The sequence below is a fragment of the Trichomycterus rosablanca genome, chromosome 14 (assembly GCF_030014385.1).
Source record: "Trichomycterus rosablanca isolate fTriRos1 chromosome 14, fTriRos1.hap1, whole genome shotgun sequence".
Classification (NCBI taxonomy): Eukaryota; Metazoa; Chordata; class Actinopteri; order Siluriformes; family Trichomycteridae; genus Trichomycterus; species Trichomycterus rosablanca.
This window is the reverse complement of record NC_086001.1, coordinates 26,493,348-26,516,276: the sequence shown is the minus strand read 5'-3', so window position 1 is coordinate 26,516,276 and position 22,929 is coordinate 26,493,348. Positions and strand designations below refer to the sequence as shown.

The 22,929-nt window shown below is 39.1% G+C and overlaps 4 non-coding genes across 4 annotated transcripts; 2 read left to right on the top strand and 2 right to left on the bottom strand.

The window, feature by feature from the left end:
- The first annotated feature begins 16,680 nt into the window (after positions 1-16,680).
- On the top strand, positions 16,681-16,752 carry trnaq-cug (transfer RNA glutamine (anticodon CUG)). The gene has a single exon. It is a non-coding gene; the product is annotated as a tRNA-Gln (tRNA).
- A 3,902-nt stretch (positions 16,753-20,654) lies between these two features.
- trnaq-uug (transfer RNA glutamine (anticodon UUG)) lies at positions 20,655-20,726 on the bottom strand. Its single transcript has one exon. It is a non-coding gene; the product is annotated as a tRNA-Gln (tRNA).
- A 307-nt stretch (positions 20,727-21,033) lies between these two features.
- Positions 21,034-21,105, bottom strand: trnaq-cug (transfer RNA glutamine (anticodon CUG)). Its single transcript has one exon. It is a non-coding gene; the product is annotated as a tRNA-Gln (tRNA).
- A 522-nt stretch (positions 21,106-21,627) lies between these two features.
- Positions 21,628-21,701, top strand: trnan-guu (transfer RNA asparagine (anticodon GUU)). The gene has a single exon. It is a non-coding gene; the product is annotated as a tRNA-Asn (tRNA).
- Positions 21,702-22,929: the final 1,228 nt, after the last annotated feature.

The window sequence follows — 22,929 nt, the reverse complement described above, 5'->3', positions numbered from 1 at the left end:
TCGTTGAATACATTCTGATATGGTGAAAAACTCCTGTGTATAGTTCTCTTCATAGCCCTTTGCAAATGGCCCCCTGACTTTAGAAATACGTACGACATCACCAACCTTGTACTTAAATGCGGTTTTCTTGTCTAGTTTGTTTTGTTCACCATACGTTTCAAACACATTAGATTCGTTTTCTTTTGACACTTCGACAGGCTTCATTTTGATACTACGGTGGTAACTATTGTTGTAACCATGCATTATATCTTGTAAAACATCAATGTATCTTTTGGAATTTATAGCCGTTAGATATCGCCACATACGGCTTTTTAATGTTCTGTTAAAACGTTCTATGACGCTAGCTTTTAGATCGCTACCTGTGGCAAAATGGGTAATTTTGTTTTTTGCTACTAATTTTTCAAAATGTTTGTTGAAAAACTCTTTACCCCTGTCAGTCTGTAACTTTTGAGGAACTCTACCTTCTTCTTCTAGTATGGATGCAAATGCCTTTGAGACTTCCAAACCCGACTTGTTTTTTAACAAACGGGTCCATGCGTATTTGCTAAATACGTCAATACACGTCAACATATATTTATAATCATCATTTTCCATAGAATATGCACTCATATCAACAAGATCGGCTTGGAATTGAGAGTCAATTCCGTATACTATAACCCTGTTTCTTTTGTAATTATGTCGTATGGGTTTGTGAAGTGTGTACGCATCCTCACCAGCTAGCCAATCCGAAACCTGTTGATCAGACAGACACACGCCTGTATTCTCTAAAACACCCCGTTTCAAACGATTTTTACCGCCTAATGAACCTGAATTAGCCGGTGTGTAATAAACAGTTCTTAAAAGATTTGCCATGTTGATAGATGACATTGCAGAAAATAATGACACCCCAGATTTGTTTGGTTGACTGTTTTATTCAAAAATCACAATGTATCAATGAAATCTAGAAATTTTACACACACATCTACATTTCTCTCTACTAGATGTTCAACAAGTGTTTCAACCACTTTACAAACATTAATCGGCTTCATTGTTGAAAGTTTTATCACACAAATGTCTAATATGTATGCGCATAGGCAAAGCACATGACTGATTTTCACTGTATTGTCACTCGTAGACATAAGAGACAGAATTTTACCAACAGTCACATGGGCTGCATCGTTAGAATCTATACATAACTGTGTCAAATAACACCAATCATCTGACGTCGATTTAACAATATTTAATTGGTTCTTGAAATTTTGTAAACGTTTAGCATCAACAACATACATGCTATTAAACAATCTAAAATCATCCACGCTATCGACAATACATTTATACAACAAACTTCTCAAATCATTGCTTACTCGATGTTTTAACAAGTGGTCTGCCAACCCCTGGAAGCCGCAAACATTCCCCATCGTGACTTAAACAGTGCTACAAGTCTTTAAACCAGATTTCCAACCGTCAACTGCGTCGGCTACAAACTGTTCGGATGTGTGATCAACCAGCTTTTCTCTTATTTCCTCTAGCTTTTCCACAATGTATGGCTCGCACTGTAATTCACAGACAACTGTTTCGGCACAACCTTGAATTTTTAGAAGTGGTAAACGTATACCAACATGCTTTAGAAGTTCTGCTATGACATGTTTTAACCCCGGTGTGAACAGAGTCTCTGTTATATCTTTATAGTGTTTTTCAAAAAAGAAAATATCCGGCTCAAACAGACACAAATGTCGAAGTTGACTGGGGTGATTCACTTCACAACCGAGACATGTTTCCTTCAGTTTGTTGTCTATTATGTGTTGCAGGATTACAACAACGGCGGTCTTTATTAGTTTTAATGCTGTGCTGCATACTTGTCCATCCACATCATCGATTGGCTCAGCTATAGCTTTCGCTTCAAGAGTATCAACTATTGTTTCATTATCTTCATTACCATCTGGTAACTTCTGATGTCTAGATGCCGACCCCTCCAATGGATCTGGTGAAAAAGCCGACGTCGATAGGTACGTCATATTCATATTTCCAAGATGGATGCCAAATTGATCCAGTGAGCAGTCGTCTGACAAGTTGTTGAACACTGCTGATTCATCATAGCTGTAGTTCACGGCTCCACGGCTCATGTCGATCGGTGTGTATTCAAGGCCCGGCCTTTGATATTTTTCGCACCATTCGGACCCATGGTTGTCGGGATGGTCTGCTGGAAGAAAATCCTCAAACATGTCGTCCTGCGTGATGACTCCGTCTTGATGTTCTACTCTGTGAATGTGGTTGATGTTTCTTTTAACAGTTACTGTGGGTAGGCAATGATATTGTTTGCCCAACCCACAAACATCATAAGCCCGAGAATCAAATAGGTTTATTTTAACATCCTTAAAGTTTTCGTGATGCTTACTGTCATATGCATTGACATATCTTTTTCTCCTTGGTGCAAAAACCAAATTGTTTTCACGCTCACTAGAACTAACAGTTGGTGTAGACATTTTAAAGCTTTTCTCTTAGAAATCCAAGTGTGTGAATGCTTAAATACTATACAACCCCTGGCAAAAATTATGGAATCACCACTCTTGGAAGATGTTCTTTCAATTGTTTAATTTTGTAGAAAAAAAATAAATCACAGACATGCCACAAAACTATCATTTCTCAAACTGTCAACCCTCTGGCATTAAGAAACAATAAAAAAAAGAAACAAATATAATAGTTGCGGTCAGTCACAATTGCTTTTTTTTAGATCAAGTAGAGGAAAAAAATATGGAATCACTCAAATCTGAGGAAAAAATTATGGAATCATTAGAAAACACTGCACCATTATTACTTTGTTGCACCACCTCTGGCTTTTATAATGGTTTAAACTCTCTGAGGCATGGAGTTAACTAATGACAAACAGTATTCTTCATCAATCTGCCTTCAACTGTCTCTTGCTGTTGCCAGATCACACTGTAAAACCAAACAAGTTCAGAAAACTCAAAACTTTTGTTGTAACCGATTACCTAAGAAAATTTAAGTTTATGTAATATATTTTTTAAGTATACTGTACTTAACAATTATATTTTCAGTGAACTCTTTTTTAGTGTTCATTTTAAGTTTTCTGAACTTATATATAATATTTACAGTTTACAATATTTAAGTATACTGTACTTAACAATTATATTTTCAGTGAACTCTTTTTTTAGTGTTCATTTTAAGTTTTCTGAACTTATATATAATATTTACAGTTTACAATATTTAAGTATACTGTACTTAACAATTATATTTTCAGTGAACTCTTTTTTTAGTGTTCATTTTAAGTTTTCTGAACTTATATATAACATTTACAGTTTACAATATTTAAGTATACTGTACTTAACAATTATATTTTCAGTGAACTCTTTTTTAGTGTTCATTTTAAGTTTTCTGAACTTATATATAACATTTACAGTTTACAATATTTAAGTATACTGTACTTAACAATTATATTTTCAGTGAACTCTTTTTTTAGTGTTAATTTTAAGTTTTCTGAACTTATATATAACATTTACAGTTTACAATATTTAAGTATACTGTACTTAACAATTATATTTTCAGTAAACTCTTTTTTAGTGTTCATTTTAAGTTTTCTGAACTTATATATAACATTTACAATTTACAATATTTTAAGTTCTACATACCACATTAGTGTTAGTAATATAATTTGATTAAGGTCCACCAACTTAACCATAACAAAATATATGATAGTAGACAACTTATTGCTTTTAGGAAAAAAAGATAAAAGTGTGTCAAACTGCTAATCAATATTAGTCAAGATTATTTAAACCAATGAATTAAAAATTTAACATACAAAATTTTAAGCATGTAATTCACAAAACATGAAATAACACCAATGTAAGAATAAGTTATTTATTAAAGTTATAAAACACTTTAAAAACAGGCTGCCATTCCAAAGGCAATAACACAAAAAACAGGCTGCCATTCCAAAGGCAATAACACAAAAAACAGGCTGCCATTCCAAGGCAATAACAACTGTTAGAGCTCGAAATATCTTCTATAATTAAATATTTCACAGTAAACACTCAACAGATAATGACAATGAAAATGTGAAAGACATTATCTTGAGGTAAACACAAAAGAGCACTTATCCCCCCCCCCCCCCCCCCGAACATCATTCATACCTACACAGCTGTATTGAAAGCAATCAATGTATAACCTTAACACCACCTCCTTGTTTCTACACACATTGTCCATTCTATTAGCTCCACTTACCATATATAATCACTTTGTAGTTCTATAATTCCAGACAGTATCCATCTGTTTCTCTGCATACTTTGTTAGCTTCCTTTCATCCTGTTCTTCAATGACCCCACAGGACCACCGCATAGTAGGTATTATTTAGGTGCTAGATGATTCTCAGCACTGCAGTGACACTGACATGGTGGTGGTTTGTTAGTGTGTGTTGTGCTGGTATGAGTGGATCAGACACAGCAGTGCTACTGGAGTGTTTAAACACTGTGTCCACTCACTGTCCACTCTATTAGACACTCCTACCTTCTGGTTGGTGGACTATCCTCAGTCCAGCAGTGACACTGAGGTGTTTAAACACTCCAGCAGCACTGCTGTGTCTGATCCACTCATACCAGCGCAACACACATGAACACACCACCACCATGTCAGTGCTGAGAATGATCCACCACCTAAATAATACCTGCTCTGTGGTGGTCCTGGCCATTGAAGAACAGGGTAAAATGAGCTGACAAAGTATGCAGAGAAACAGATGGAGAAACAATCAGTAATTGTAGAACTACAATGAGCTTCTATATGGTCAGTAGAGCTGATAAAATGGACAGTGAGTGTAGAAACAAGGTCAATGTCATGGCGTGTATGTTATGTTTATATGTTTGTTTATATATATATATATATATATATATATATATATATACAGTATATATCTCATTCAAGTGCCCTAATAATCATAATCAGATGTGAAAAACAAACTGCATAAACAATTGAACATCACAGTGAACGGTCTTTCCAGCATTAGGCTGAACATGCTGGTTCGAAAAATATTAATCTGTAATAATTTTGACAGTTGAATAATTCAGTCATTCAGTCATCATATGCTTAAAATTCTCTTCGTCTAGCTTTTAAGCTGTGAAATTTGCAATCAAATGAGCAGTAATATTCTGACGGAACAGACCAAACAATCAAATAACGTTTGACTCAAAACAACAAAAAGTTAAATTAGTAACAGTTTACAATCGACTGCATTTTTAAATTACTGACTGAAGCACACACGCTCACTGGCCACTCGATTATAGACACCTCCTTGTATCTAATGTGTCTAATAGAATGAACAGTGAGTGAACATCTCTGCAGCACTGCTGTGTCTTATCCAATTGTACCAGCAGAACACACACTAACACACCACCACCATGTCAGTGTCACTTTGTGAACTGTGGTGGTGGTGTGTTGGCGTGTGTTCTCCTGGTACAATTGGATCAGCAGGACACCCCCTAACACTACCACCACCACAGAGCACAGAGTGACCCTAACATGGTGGTGGTGTGTTGGCGTGTGTTCTCCTGGTACAATTGGATCAGCAGGACACCCCCTAACACTACCACCACCACAGAGTGACCCTAACATGGTGGTGGTGTGTTGGCGTGTGTTCTCCTGGTACAATTGGATCAGCAGGACACCCACTAACACTACCACCACCACAGAGCACAGAGTGACCCTAACATGGTGGTGGTGTGTTGGCGTGTGTTCTCCTGGTACAATTGGATCAGCAGGACACCCCCTAACACTACCACCACCACAGAGTGACCCTAACATGGTGGTGGTGAGTTGGCGTGTGTTCTCCTGGTACAATTGGATCAGCAGGACACCCCCTAACACTACCACCACCACAGAGTGACCCTAACATGGTGGTGGTGTGTTGGCGTGTGTTCTCCTGGTACAATTGGATCAGCAGGACACCTACTAACACTACCACCACCACAGAGCACAGAGTGACCCTAACATGGTGGTGGTGTGTTGGCGTGTGTTCTCCTGGTACAATTGGATCAGCAGAACACCCCCTAACACTACCACCACCACAGAGTGACCCTAACATGGTGGTGGTGTGTTAGTGTGTGTTCTGCTGGTACAATAGGATCAGACACAGCAGTGAATGGAGTAAAATGGCTGGTCAGTGTACATGTATGGAACATTTATGCACATGTGCATTCAAGCTTGGTTTAGTGTTTCAACAAATCATTTTTCAGACTCAGCAGGCATGGTTTCAGTGGTTTACCATCATCCAGACACATCAGTATTTTCTGGACAAAGGTGAATGTGTGGATGAGTTTCTTTGGATATTGTAAATTGAAAGCATAGATCAAGCCAAACAACACAATGAATGCATTAGGCAACCAGGGAAGATCACTCACAATAATGTCCCCCTCAACTACAACAAAGATGCTGTTGGGGCTGAAGGAGTCTCCACCAGTATTAAAAAACACACTGGGTGTGTTCGAAAAGCTAGTGTGCTGTCTACATAGACAGCATTTTACGTCATCCTGTGCGCGCTCCCGAGAGTGAGGCTGTTCGAAATCCTAGATACCTTAAAATCCTCACTTCTGAGGCATCTTAATATTTCAATGTTATTTTGTCTCAAGAACGAGTGAGCATCGGAAGCGTCCTTAGTGATCAAGGCAATCCCAGCATTCATTGCGGGTCAGGTCCTCCTCTCTCACAGAAAAATAAACATGGCTGAGAAACGAGTTATTTTCAAATGTAAATAAAATATTACTGATTTTTAACTTGTATAAACTTGTACCGAGTGTTTTTATTTGCAAGTTCGAGCTTGTCAGGAAATGTAACCGTTATCGGTACATGAAGGGAAATGTTATATTTACGTTAGCGTGCTGTTTTACCTCAGTTCATTGTTTTTAATAGCAAGATGCTAAACGCGAAAGCCGCAACTCGATGGAATTGCTGTCTAAGTAGCGCGTTCGAATAACCTGCCTTAAAAGTCCTTGACTTATTAGAATCCTCTCTACTGAGGCAGCTGCCTGTGTAGATAGTAAGACAGCAAGGCAGCTCACTAAGTTTTCGAACACACCCACTGACTTCAGACGCACGCCCTTCTACAAACCATCAAGTATAGGGAGACGCAGCCCCTGTAGGTGATGACGACAGGATGCAGCAAAATTCTTTAGTGCGCTGACTAATCTGCCATGTGAAACCAAAAATAATCGGACCAAATGTATATAATGTGACATAACCACAAACTTTAGTTTGGCAAGTGTAAACAGGGCCAATCACTATAAGGCATTTCACAACTGTTAAGACAGACTTGCAAAAATACAAAACTATATGGTAATCAAAATAATGTTCACATAGTTTTTGTATAAATTAATATGCATTTTTAAAGTCTGATACAATTATGTGAAATCCTGGAAGACATTCAAGTTGGTTTACTTTATGATATGTATGCACTGAACTAATTGACATTTCCACATCACATTGCTTACATTGAAGGTCTTGAAGAACTCTGAGGCATCCTCGCGCAGGTAGACAGGAAGTGCACGAAGGGACAAAGTGCGTCTTACATTGACATCATTTTCTTCCTTGATTGACAAATAAAAAGAAACAGTTATTGTAAAAATTTAATCAAGCACAAGTCTGTTCTACCTATATCATTTCTACACACAAAATAATTTAGCCCTCCAATTCAACTTGGCAGTATAGTGGTTCAGCTCCATACTAATACATGAATTTATTTTAACTTTATTGTAACTAAGTATCGGACACATGAGTATTGTACTGTATGTATCCTTTAACCAGAAACAAAGTTGAATAATTTTGATACTGATAGGCTAGGTTAGGTTGGGTTGACCCATAGAGACAAAAAAAAAAAACGAGAGACCGTTCAACAAGACAGTGACAGACGGTCACTATCCCGGCACTTCACTGCAGGCTGGGCCTTCCCAACAGTGACACAAACATGTGCATAAAACATTCAGTTAACATTTGAGATATGTCTATTTAAAATATTAAAATCCGAGTCAGGCTTCTTGTGTGTTCCATATGATTCCTTTAACAAAGAAATTAAACATTCAGTCTGCAACCTGTACTGATAAGGGGAAAAAAAAAAACAATCTAAGAGCCATAGAAATAAGAAGTGACAGCTCCATTTAGATAGCTCTTTGTAATAACAAGATGCTAACATTAGCAAATTTGACATTTATGGTGGAGAGCATTCAGTGACTGGCCCATTCTTGGTACATTTTAATGTACTGCATCAACTAATGTTAACCTTAATTTAACTCTGCACCTTTGTTTGATTTGCTTGATAAATATTGTGCTGATGGCAAAGTGAATTCCAAACGTACCTGGCGATCATAAGCCCCAAGCATCTCTCGAAGTGCCACTGCTGTCTTGCCTGTCTGCAACGCCTTCTGCCTGAATAAGGCAATCAGTCGTGGTGTGCGTCGGTCAAGCTCCGAGTAGAACTGGTTGCGCAAGTTCACATTTGTTATGCGATGGAACTCCGCAAACACCTGCAGACACACAAATACATATGTCTACAGAATACTTGTTTTCAAGCATCTTACTGGCTTGCTAAATGGCAAAGTGTAAATTGAGTTTGGATGAGATTTTGTAACAAATGTTTGAGGATGGGCAGACTAAAAACGGTACAGTCATTACCTGTGACTCCATTCGTAGGGCTGGCCAGCTTCTCAAAATGTCCTTCACCGGTAGATCTCCTTTAACAATATCTTGCCGACGAAGAGCAAAGGTTGTCTGCATGAGTTTTCCAATCAATAACTGGTTTCCCTCAGCTTTTTCAACTTCATGTATGATTTGTAGTCTCATCTCCTCCAGAGTATCCTGGTCCTCTCCTCTGGGAAAGTTGGGAAGGAAGTTGACCTCAGATCGTCGAGCTCTTTTAATATTGGAATGGGGGTGATCACTCTCAGGGTTGTTTTTGCTCCTCCTGCCTACATTGACAGACACCTCTGCACACCCAGATCTGGCCAGTTTTGAGCGAAAATTCCCCATCTTAAACTTTAAACTAACCTTCCATCCATACCAACCAGTGTCACTTCCAAGCTCTCTGAGGCACGGATGTGCAGTAATTAGAGCCTCAGCTGCCTTTCCCACTTCCCTGTCATTTGGGTAAGGTTTGAAGCTGTGCATTGTTTCAGCCATTTTTTCCAGGATATTGTGCTTTTGGGATCTTGTCAATTTCAGCGTCTTTCCAGACCTGTCAAAAACACTGTTTCCTTCTTCAAGTACATGTTCCACTTCAAAAGAAAAGGTTGGCACAGGAAAAGAATCAGGCCAACTCTTCCGACGCAGTGTTAAAGGTACATGTGGTAGTATGTCTGTATCAGAACTTGCAGTCGAATTGTCATCACTTTCTGATCTCACTACTTTCAACGTGCCCTTCTCCGGCAATTCCTCAATGTCACCAAGTACACTAAGTTGTCCATCAAAGTCGGGATCCTCATACTGAAGGCTGAAGTCACCGCATAGTCTTGGCTTGAATCTCTCTTGCATTATGCTCTTCAGCTCTTCCACTGACTTTGGGCGCTCATTTAGAGTGAGCTTCATGGCAATATCTGTAGCAATATGTACACGTAGCACAATTTTCTGGGGAGCAGCCATCTCAATGACAGTGTTCTGTTTTAACACACAATAAAAGATTTATGCATTTTGATTTAAACCATTTATGCAGAAAACAGGCTATAACATTTGTATAGTAGTGTCAATTCAAAGTGGCATCATCCTCTGTAAGTCATGTAAGATACATACAAGAACACATGTTGTAAAGTGTAATCTACTTTTTAGTGGAGTAATATGAATCGTTTTGGTGTAATGAGTAGTCTTCCTTTTGTGTTGTAAGCAGAAAGAGGTAGTGGGTCATTGAGCTGCGTTACTGTGTGAACTGTCAAATTCCCTGGGGAAAGTTCATAGGATTGCAGGTGTTCAATATAGTGCGATTTGTGTTCTTGGCTAAGAAAAACAACCTCACTGTTAACAAGAAGAATCTGTTCAATTTTGCAGAAGAGAGGCAGTTCTCCCACCTGTCCCACAGACACAAACATTCCTACATCATAATCTGTTCCATCAATGTTGACCCTTGATGTGTTGTAAATCATGTTGCTGTCTGTCCTTTGTGCAATGTATGCCTTTGCAATATCAGGAAGCATTGAAACCATCACAGATGAGACGTTAGATGTGTGCTGGTGTGGTTTAAAAAATGATGGGGCACTGAGATGGTATGCTACCATGTATTGATGCCTGCTTGCTAACGTACTTAGCACATTCTTAAAGTTTTGTGTGTCCTGAACAACATGCTTGAAAAAGCGATGTTTACCCTCAAATCTCATTGTCCACAAGTGGACAAGTGGCCCAAAACAGCGTATGAGATCAGGGTAATGTTCAAGGTAGTGATGTTTAGGGCGGAGCTTTAAATGAGGAAAAACCTCCTGTAGCATTTGTCTATGGTCCTGTATCTTTGTCTGCAAATACTGGATCGTTTCCTCTGTAAATGCTGGGGACAGCCCCAACTCAACTACCACTTTCAAATCCATGAGTACTGTCCATGCTCCATCTCCCTCTGGAATTTTATCACCAATAATCAAAGGGAGCAGTCTAAGCAACGTAGCATTTTCATGACCATTGCCGCCGATTGTGTTCTTTACAGCAAATGTCTTTGGGACAGGCTTTGGTTTGTCAACCTTGTCTGTGTGCTGGTATGGACATGACACAATTCTTTTGTTTAAATACTCAAGAGTAAAGTATTTGCAACGGATCATCTCCCCAATACACATGGCAAGCTCTATGGGCACAATGCCCTCAAAAAGATCATGTAGGACATCAGGTGGGAAACCAGTGACTGTATGAAAATTCTCCAAACTCTGGTTAGAGATGACCAAGATGGCGGCGCGTGCACAACGCGAGGCTCAGCGTCTCTCCAGACTTTGCATATTAGTAGTTATTAGTCTACTGTTTTTTAGTTTTTGCGTTCCATACTGCCAGGCGAGCATCTCATATAGCCGGCAGACACTGATTAATATTGGTTTAAATAACTTAAACGGTAAATTTGATCTGCAACTTCCTCTGGAAATCTCCGGATCACCGTGGACTACGGAATCGACTCACTCAGCTGAACGAAGCCGGCGCAAGCGCAGAGAACGTAAACAAAGGCGAGGAAAACGCGGAGGGCTACGGGCTAAGCTAACGCTAAACCCGCATCGTACACCGGTTCCCAGCATTTTTCTCACCAATGTACGATCTCTGTCTAACAAAATGGATGAGCTGCGACTCTGGACTACAACACACAAGTGGATCATGGAATGTAACATCATGATTCTGACGGAGACGTGGCTGAATTGTAACATCCCCAGCAGCGCGGTGGAGCTGGATGGACGTAGCATGTTCAGAGCGGACAGAGTGGCAGCAAACTCCGGTAAGAGTAAAGGAGGAGGTCTGTGCATTTATGTGAACAAATCGTGGTGTACAGACTCCATTGTAACTGAAAGTCACTGCTCTGCGAACGTGGAGTATCTGATGATTAAGTGCAGACCTTTTTATCTACCGAGAGAGTTCTCCACTGTTGTTGTTACTGCAGTTTACATCCCACCTGATGCCAATGCCAAGTTAGCTTTGGAAGAACTGAGTACAGCAGTCAGCAAACAACAAACTGCACATCCAGACGGATTATTTATCATTGCGGGGGATTTTAATCACACCAACCTGAGGACAGTTCTACCAAAATTCCATCAGAATGTCTCATTCTCCACTAGAGGAAAGAACACCCTGGACCATGTGTATTCGAACATTGCAAAAGCATACAAAGCCACCCCCCTCCCCCACCTGGGACAGTCTGATCACCTCTCATTGTTCCTGCTTCCCAGGTATGTGCCACTCATCAAATGTGTGAAAACCACAACAAGGACAGTTAAAGTGTGGCCAGACGGAGCCATCTCCTCCCTACAGCATCAGTTCCATAACACTGATTGGAGCATGTTTTCGTCTGAAGCATCCATGGATATAGACTTGGACACATACACATCATCTGTAGTAAACTACATCAACACGTGTATTGATAATGTCACCTCTGTCAAGCATGTGAAAATCATCCCCAACCAGAAACCCTGGATGAACGCTGAGGTTCGACTTCTACTGAAAGCACGACACGCTGCATTCAGATCGGGTGACACTGAGGCCTACAGCTCAGCCAGGGCAAATCTGAAAAGGGGCATCAGAAGAGCCAAACACACCTACAAACTGTCTGTTGAGGAGCACTTTCACAACTCTGACTCCCGTCGTATGTGGAAGGGCATTCAGACACTCACCAGCTACAAACCCTCACATCCAACCCCTCCATCCAACAGTGCGTCCCTCCCAGATGAGCTTAACAGGTTCTACGCTCGCTTTAACTACAATGGACTTCACACCACACAGAGTCGACTACCTGAGGACTGCAACCTCCTTACACTCTCTACAGCTGAGGTGTGTTCAGTACTAAGTAAAGTAAACGCGAGGAAGGCTGCCGGCCCTGACGGCATCCCTGGACGTGTCCTGAGAGCATGCGCTGAACAGCTAGCCCAGGTCTTTACTAACATCTACAACCTGTCACTGGCCCAGGCTACTGTTCCTACGTGCTGGAAGACATCGATCATCATTCCGGTGCCAAAGCGTACTACTGCAGCTTGCCTGAATGACTTTAGACCGGTAGCACTCACACCTATTGCAATGAAGTGCTTTGAGAAACTGGTTCTCTGCCATCTGAAAGCGGCGCTTCCACCAGCACTGGATCCCTACCAGTTTGCCTACCGTGCTAACAGATCAACAGAGGATGCCATTTCCACTGCCCTTCACTCCGCTCTCACCCATCTGGACAATAATGACACCTACATACGGATGCTGTTTATTGATTTCAGTTCCGCCTTCAATACGGTAATCCCAACCAAGCTGGTAGCCAAGCTCAGTGACCTGGGAATCAGCACCCCCATGTGTAACTGGGTCTTGAACTTTTTAACAAACAGACCCCAGTCTGTAAGGTTGGGTAGTCAGGTGTCCTCTAGCCTGACTTTGAGCACTGGTGTTCCACAGGGCTGTGTGTTAAGTCCATTGCTTTTCTCCCTGTTCACCCACGACTGTGTGCCGCTGCATAGATCCAACACCCTCATCAAGTTTGCAGACGACACCACAGTGGTTGGCCGCATCAAAGACAACGACGAATCGGCCTACAGGGAGGAGATCCAGCACCTGGTGGCGTGGTGTTCCTCCAACAACCTTCATTTAAACACAGATAAGACCAAAGAGCTCATCGTGGACTTCCGGAAAACCAAGAGCTGCACACATCTCCCTGTCCTTATCAATGGTGACAAGGTGGAGCGTGTCTCCAGTTTTAAGTTTTTGGGCATCCACATCTCTGAGGATCTTTCCTGGACCCACAACACATCCTGTCTGGTGAAGAAAGCGCAGCAGCGCCTTTACTTCTTGAGGAGACTAAAAAAGGACCATCTGTCTCCCCAGATTCTCACAAACTTCTACCGCTGCACCATCGAGAGCGTACTGTCCAACTGTGTGACAGTGTGGTACGGCAGCTCCACTGTGGCTGACAGGAAGGCCCTTCACAAGGTGGTGAGGACTGCTCAACGAATCATCGGTACACAGCTCCCCACCATCGGAGACCTTCACCACCAGCGCTGTGTGCGCAGAGCACACAGTATCATCAGGGACCCCTACCACCCCAGCCACACACTGTATAACCTTCTGCCATCTGGGATAAGATACAGGAGCATACGTGCCAGGACCAGTCGGTTAAAAAACAGTTTTTTTCCCACCTCAATAACTTTATTGAACACCACTATTCGCCGTTAACACACATTCTGGACATTCTGAACTGAACACTGGACCTATTATTTATTATTTATCATTGCACTGTTTGGATTACACACTGGACTGTTGTGTTGTTATTTATCATTGCACATTTCTCATTGCACAAGTTGCACCTGCACTTTAACATCACCCCGGACTGCACGCTGGACTGTCGTAATTATTTATCATTGCACCTGCACTTTACACAACTGTCATACATATATATGTATAGTTATAGTTATTTTTTCACCATCCTTATATAGTTATAGTTACAGCTGTATAGTTATTATTTACACATCCTTTAGCCCAGTACTGTTATTACTAATATATACCTAACTAATCTTATTATTATTACTGTTATTATTATAATACATATTCATTTTTACTAATATGCTTATTGTTATTATTGCTATTATGTATATAGTAATATGTACATAGATATAATTTCATATATGTAACTAGCTATAGTTATAACTCTATATTCATATTAATCATAGGTATATGTTACTAATATTCTCTGTCTTTTTGCACAATGCTACTATTTGCACTTCTGGTAGATGCTAACTACATTTCGTTGCCTTGTACCTGTACTAAGCAATGACAATAAAGTTGAATCTAATCTAATCTAATCTAATCTAATACTGCCAGCGGTGCCAGATGTGTTTTCAGATTTGTTGTGTTTTTACCAGAGATCGTCACCCCACATGGTTTACACATCGTCTTGTTTTTCATGACGTTAAATGAGAAATGTGTCTATATATCGGCTCTCCTCTTTCTCCCTGTTGACATTGTGGAGTTAACCTGGTTCCATGAGTAACGACAGTTCACAGGCTAGTCTGGTCTTCCCGGGTTTAGATCAAATGTGCGTGAGTGTGGTCTTACCGCAAAAGATTAGTACTGATTGGATGGCTAATCGGCTTGTCCCGCCCCTCCACATATGCTAAAGTAGTTCTGATTGGATCTCTTTCTAACTTGTCCCTACCTTCCACAAAACTAAATCAGTGATTGGATGTCGTACCTGCCAAACATTTTCGTCTCGTTTTTATTCGTTGACGAAAGTGTCAATTCATTTCGTCATAGTTTATATAATTTTTTTGTAGTTTTTATTTAGTTATCGTCTCGTTTTCGTCATGAAAAAAAGGTTCGTTGACGAAAACTATGACGAAAATCATTCGTCAACGAAATTAACACTGCGGGCCACATCCACTCTTGAACTTAAACTAACAAACAAGTGATCCTTCTCTAACTAGCGGGTTCTATTGACCTGGGCTTCAAACGGCTTCAAACGCCCCTCTCATTCAAGTCAGAAACATGCCATTATTTCAGTTTGCCAAACTTAATGACCCTTCTGTAAATGGTTTAATGTGCACACTGCTGCTACTGGCTTGTTTTTCTTTTCTACAATGTAAGTTCATACCTTCAGGTTCATGTTATTTGAGATCTCTACATAGATTTATTCCTCATGTACAGAAAGACGCAGTTCAGTTCGAGAAGCTCACAGCGGGAGAGCGAGTGAGTCTGCGCGTTCAAATGAATCTAATAAGTCGATTCTTTAATCCGGTTCTTTAAGTCGAACGTCAGGAATAAACTCGAAAGAGTCGATTCACTAAGTCGATAGTACTCAGCAATGAGCCGTTAGAAGCTGAAGGAGTCGATTCTATTTGATGAAGTCAACATTTTATATGTTATACAAACTACTTAAAAGAGTCGGATCACTATCATTATGCCAAGTTCACACTACACGACTTTCCAAGTCGTCAGATCGCTGTACAGTTCACACTACACGACTGAATCTCTTGCACTCAGGAGTCTTTCAGTCGGTGTGTATTTCACACTACACGATCCATCACCAACTGGAATCGCAGGCGAGCTTCTCTGCTCTCCTTTTTTTATTCTTTACAAAAACACATGTGATAAGTGACGAGGGCGTTTAATGATACCACGTCCAAAAATGCACGTCAACAAGTAGCGAGTGATCGAAGTGTTTTTGTGCAGATGTGCAGCGTAAAATCAAAGAGAAAAAATTAATGAATCTGAGTGGACTTGGCAACACGAGCAGTATGGCTTGTTCTGTAGTAAAGTGGAGGTTAATTAATAATTTTGTAATGCAGCGTGGGTGTTTTGTAGAGGACGATCAAATCAGAAATACTGTAAAACGTGTGTGTGTCGGTGTATTCTGATATAAACTATATTAATTAAGCCCCTGTATTTACAACCCTCTCCTGCGTTTCCCCTCACGCTGTATCCTGCGTTCTCATTGGCTGTTCGACATGTTACTCATTCCAAGTCGCACAACTGAGATCATAAATCTAGCGTGCTAGAAAACTCGATCAGGTCAGAGAATGATCACTTGTTTATTAGTTTAAGTCCTAACGTGAGTGTGGCTCGTACAGGGCTTACCCAATTCTACACTGACAGCCCTTCAGTTATGGAGCTGCTACACAGAAACGATGGAGAGCTTTACTGTTGTTGAGCAGAACAGATCTTCGTGTGAGATGATTGAGGTTCATGTATTTTTCTTTTAAGAATAAATAAAAGCTAATGCTTCTTAACATCATACTTTCCTAATACTTTTATTCTACACGGTCTAAATTTCTTTCAGTACGCAGCTCAGTTAGCAGCTCCAAAAATGTTATCACCACCCATATACTTTGCTGTGTGGGAGAGGTTTTTAGGTTTTGCCCTGAAATGAGTTTTTGCAACTTGGGATGTCTGACATGTTAACTTTTATCTATTCATCCAGCTTAAATACTATAAACACTACTTTAAAAAAAATGTGGAGTTAATGGTGTAATTATTAACCTTTGTGCTCAATTCTTTATTAAAAAAAAACATTTCTTTTGTGGTTCCATGGTGTAATGGTTAGCACTCTGGACTCTGAATCTAGCGATCCGAGTTCAAATCTCGGTGGAACCTGGCTTTATTTAGGTAAAAACACTTTTATCAAGACAATAGTGTTTCACATATGACTGCTCTATGCTGAATTAGAACACAAAGTGGCAAGTGCAATTTTCCAACAGTGGAATGTTTTGTTGTGATTTTGATACTTGGGTGGCAATGTTTAACTAAAATTACTCTTATTTAGTCTTTAAAACTTCTAAATGACCTTATTTTTTTTCACAATTATATCAATCATATAAGTTTAAATATAAATAACTTGAGATGTAAAAGTAAAGTCTGAGGTTGCATATTTTTGGTGTAATGGTTAGCACTGTAGAAAACTTGGTTATTTAATGGTTTACCTTTCATTTGAATTGATTGTTTTCTGTTAGTTAATTAGCTTAATTGTTATCACCTGGTCCCACCCATGCCCTTGATTCCATCCTTATGTAACCCCGTGTAGAAGTGCTTTGTTCTGTTTGGCAGCATAGCAGTATGAGGTGTGGATGCGTGATGTAAGTTCCTTTTTTTGGGTTATTTTATGTTTAGTTAGAATTATTGTGAAATGTTAATATTTGTTTGGTTTTGTTTTTGTTTTGTTTTTAGTGCATGTAAACCATCCACATTATGAGATTTGTGACTACGATGTGTGAACTGTCTATGTAATCAAACTTTGTGGACATTGAACCATTTCATGGCTGAAATCCTTAGTAAAGGTAGAAAAACTGCAAATTCTTCTGTGTCCTGTGTTTTTATCAAACACCCCACAGTGTTTACTTTACTTTACCTCACATTAAATATCCTCCTGAGCTGTAACATGGTCCTTTGAGCCGGATTGACATTGAACCATGTCACAGCTCAGGAGGATATTTAATGTGAAGTGAAGTAAAGTAAACACTGTGGGGTGTTTGATAAAAACACAGGACACAGAAGAATTATATAAAATAACCCAAAAAAAAGAAACTTACATCACGCATCCACACCTCATGCTGCCATGCTGCCAAACAGAACAATTCAACTCTACCCAGGGATGCCAAGTCCAGCACAAATATCCAGCTCTAAGTCTGTCTAAACCCGCCCTTCACATGCTAAAACTAGCAGACCTTGTTCATAGGTATGTGAGCGCAAATCCTCATTAAAAACATTTTGTACGGTTTGCAATGAAAGCTTTTAGACAGCCATGACACATTTTAAAAGTAGCACAATTTTCAACCATGACCGAATTTTTAAACAAGCCCAATTTGGCGGGAAAATCGTGAGAGTTGCCAGGTTCAACAAATGTCTGATCTAAAATCAACCCTGAAGCTGAAACTAGCCCAGAATCCAGGGGGTCACCGATATTGGTGAAATGGCAAATGATTGATCAGTACTACTAGTGAATCTTTTATTATTATTAATAATATAGTTTCATTTTACATTTCGATGGATACTTTTTTATGATGTATTTTGTGTATAGCTAGTAATATTTTATCATTAAACTATTAATCATTTTATAGTCATTTTAGATCTCATAAAAGAACATTTAATAGTAAGACTTTAAATACTAAAAGCTCTGAATTTCACTGTTACTCTTTTCTGTTATTTCCTCTCCAGTCTTCATTATTAACTAATGATTTATGAATAGAATTTCAGGTTACATGAAGAACTGTTTTAAATTAGGCAGATGTTATCTGCACCCTGGTGTAAACAGCAAAGTGTACAGTTTGCACCCTGGTGTAAATGCTATTTATGATCAGGTCCATTTACACCATGTTTTACAGTACAGATCACATGGTCTATGCTAAAAGTTTTATGCACATCTAAATCCTGTTTTTTTTTTTTTTTTTGGTACACTTAAACTTTTTAATAAAGGCCTTTTACATTGTCACATTTCTAGAATGTATTTAGAAATGATACATCAGAATGGCTTGATATTAACTGAGTGTAAACTACAGATGGTGTACTATCATTATAAAGTGGAATTGTTCTGTGGAAACAAGAGAATTCCTTTTAATAACAATAACAATTCATGTAATAAAGATTATTCCATTTAATAACAATCTAAATTAAAACGGAAATGAGCTTAGATTATATTTTAGTTAACTTTAAATTTAAAGTAAAATCATAATGTCCAGTTATTACCAAACCTTTTATTTTAAACCCTGAAATTCTATCCTAAATAGTTCCGCCAGACGCTTTTACCGTAATGTTTAGTATACGCACATCTTCACAAACAATGTGGGGGCTGATTTAACTGAGCATTTTGAAGTGGAGGCTTGACCGCAGTAGTAAATCAAACAGTTCACAGACACACAAGTGCACAGTAAATATTTCTACACCATAAATACAGATAAATCTATAGGTGGGTGTTTCCTCTTATAGTTTTCTTATTGTTCCTCATATACAGTAGAAACTAATTCACACAAATATACATACAGTATTTTACATGACTTAGATTCTTATCATAAAAGCTTTATCTAAGTTCATGTCATTTCACTTTACAGAATAGCCTTTCAATTCTTTGTTTGTGTTTAGGATTAAATGTAAATAACTTCTCTACTCAGATAAATAGGTGTAGTTTGACTTCACCCATCATGCTTTGTGGCTCCATCTAGTTCATTTGCACACGTTCCATAGATAATGAGCTAGTACTTCACACAAGAAGGTGTGAATAGTTGTCTGATGATTGACCAATGCAGAGTTTTGAACTGGTCTTGGGTCTTTGTCCTAAGTTCTATTTAAGGACTAAACTCTAGACTTGTAGCTGAGTCACTTGGTAAGAAGGATCTTCTGCACGTTCTTCATTAGAAACGACCTGCTGGAGACACCAGCTTTGTTAAAGTGGCTGCCAGGATTCTAACAGGAAGGTAAAGGGTTTTCTTGTTTGTTTCTTTTACATTTATGTTGCATTTGTTGTTTTTATTTTATTATGTTATTTAATATTATCAGGTTAATATATTCAAACTGTTTAAAATAGCTTTATGCTCATAATTGTGGTGTTTTATGAAGCCTTTTTTACTCCCAGTACACCAAAGATGTACACTTGTAAAACCTGTCCCACAAAAATTCTGTTCCAAAAATGCTTTAACACATTTTGTCTTGAAAATGGCAGCAAACTCATTTCTATGACTTGATCTATGACTAAATTTCAACATTGATAGAAAAATAACTATTTAGATGTGAAATAAATGTGTGAAATAAATAAATTATGATCACTTCATAATTTTCATGTTTATTCTTCTCTAGGTCTGTGATATTATACTGGGTGGGACACACCAGTGAGCGCTTTTCCTTCACAAACCACCTTGTTAGTGCCACACTCTTGCAGGGGGACAGGTTTGAACAATACAGGACAGCATTTCCTAAAGATGCACTGAGCAACACCTTAAAAGCCTATCCAGTGCTCAATCAAGGTAAGCTGAAGACAGAGCTTAGTCTTATCTACAGCAGGGAAGAGTTCAAAGCCTGTTGTGGTGCTGTGGGCCTATTCCAGATGTTTATGGAAAATATTGAAGTATTTTCAGAGACTGTCACTCTCCTGAAGATCCTCATCACCACACCCATGACCACAGCAGAAGCTGAAAGGTGCTTGTCAACCTTGAAAAGAATTAAAACTTTTCTGAGAAACTCTATGACCCAGGACAGGCTGAATGCATTGGCCATGTTGTCAATGGAGAAGAGACTAGTGACTGAGATTACTGACTTTAACCATAATGTCATTGAGAAATTTGCAAGACAGAAGGAAAGGAGGGCAAAATTCATGTTCAAATAGTGCTACTTTTAAAGGCTTGTTTTTTTTATTGTTTTGTTTTTAATTTGTTGTTTTGTTTGCGCCCCCCTCAAATTTTTTAGCACCAGCCGCCACTGCTTTTGGTGTTACAATTCGGCATAGGGCAGTCATATGTGGAACACTATTCTCTACTCATCATTGATAACAGTGTTTTTACCTAAATAAAACCAGGTTCCACCGAGATTTGAACTCGGATCACTGGATTCAAAGTCCAGAGTGCTAACCATTACACCATGGAACCACACAGTGAGGTCTTACTTAAGCCCAAAAGTTAATAACTAGTCATTTAAGAGCAAGTTGGCTGTTAGATGGCGCTGTAAACAATGATTAGCGATTATATTTTGGGATGGAGCAGTCACATGTGGAACACTATAACACTACTACTGCTATTATGATATTCAAGCTGGATGAATGGATGGAATTTAACATGTCATTTAAGGTGACTCTAAACTCTCTGTTGTACTGCACATGCGCTGAATGCTACCATCCTGAAACTGCTAATGTTTCTCAATCTTGGACCTCACACCGGGCCCCAAATAAAAGCAGTAAGGTCCCACCGAGATTTGAACTTGGATCGCTGGATTCAGAGTCCAGAGTGCTAACCATTACACCATGGAACCCTGATGCCACAAAAACTAAATGTAATGATTCACCATTTGCTAAGTAAATAAAGCAAAACTACACACAACTTCAGACTTTACTTTTACATCTCAAGTGATTTAAACTTACGTGATTGATATAATTGATTGAAATCAATTGAACAAACTGAGGTAATTTAGAAGTTTTAAACACTAAATAAAAGTAATTTTAGTTAAACATTGCTACCCAGGTATCAAAATCACAACAAAACGTTCCACTGTTGGAAAATTGCACCAAGTTCAGGACTCAGTTGGCCGGTAGATGGAGCTGTACACCCACTTTAGGACTTAAACTAACAAACAAGTGATCCTTCTCTAACTAGCAGGTCTTATTGACCTGGGCTTCAAACGTTGTCTCTGACAAGTGTGAGATCTTTTTAATGCCCCTCTCATTCAGGTCAGAAACATGTGATTATTTTTATTTGCCAAACTTAATTGCCCTGCTGTAAAAGTTAGCAAGTCATGTGACCCGTGTGTACCGTCCAATGAAACAGCTGTGCCTGCGTCTCTGTGGCGCAATCGGTTAGCGCGTTCGGCTGTTAACCGGAAGGTTGGTGGTTCGAGCCCACCCAGGGACGACCCAGCTAACACAGAACGTTCCCGTAACGTTAGATTTTGGTTCCCCTATGGTTATTTTTAGGGAACCATCCCATAACGTTATGGTAACGTTCTATTTTCGTTTAAAAAATCAGCGCTGTTTTCGGAACGTTCCGGGAACTATGAAACCTAACGTTCTCTCATGGTTTTATGAAAACTAACAGAGAACATTATCTAAAAGTTCCCTTAAGGTTTTCTTTCTTATGTGTTTAAAGTAATGTTCCAGTAATGTTCCCGGAAGGTTTTCTTATGATCTTTAAAGTTTTTTAGTAGAAACAAAAAAGCAGCCTTTTGCTTGAGACGGTCCATGTAGATCAACCTTTACTTACAAGTACAACTCCTGGCAAAAATTATGGAATCACCACTCTTGGAAGATGTTCTTTCAATTGTTTAATTTTGTAGAAAAAAAATAAATCACAGACATGCCACAAAACTATCATTTCTCAAACTGTCAACCCTCTGGCATTAAGAAACAATAAAAAAAGAAACAAATAAAATAGTTGTGGTCAGTCACAATTGCTTTTTTTTTAGATCAAGTAAAATATGGAATCACTCAAATCTGAGGAAAAAATTATGGAATCATTAGAAAACACTGCACCATTATTACTTTGTTGCACCACCTCTGGCTTTTATAATGGTTTAAACTCTCTGAGGCATGGAGTTAACTAATGACAAACAGTATTCTTCATCAATCTGCCTTCAACTGTCTCTTGCTGTTGCCAGATCAGCTTTGCAGGTTGGAACCTTGTCATTGACCATTTTCTTCAATTTCCACCAGAGATTTTCAAATGGATTGAGATCCGGACTATTTGCAGGCCATGCCATTGACATTATATGTTTTCTTGAAGGAAAGTTTTCACGTCCTTTGCCCTATGGCAAGATGCATTATCATCTTGAAAAATGAAGTCATCATCACCAAACATCCTTTCAACTGATGGAATAAGAAAAGCGTCCAAAATTCCAATGTGGACTTTGGCATTTATTGAAGACCATCTCCCCTGTGCCTTTACCCGACATGCAGGCCCATATCATCAACAACTGTGGAAATTAACATGTTTTCTTTAGGCAGTTATCTTCATAAATTTCATTGGACAGACACCAAACAAAAGTTCCAGCATCATCACCTTGCCCAATGCAGATTCGCGATTCATCACTGAAGATCACTTTTATCCAGTCACCCACAGTCCACGATTGCTTTTCTTTAGCCTA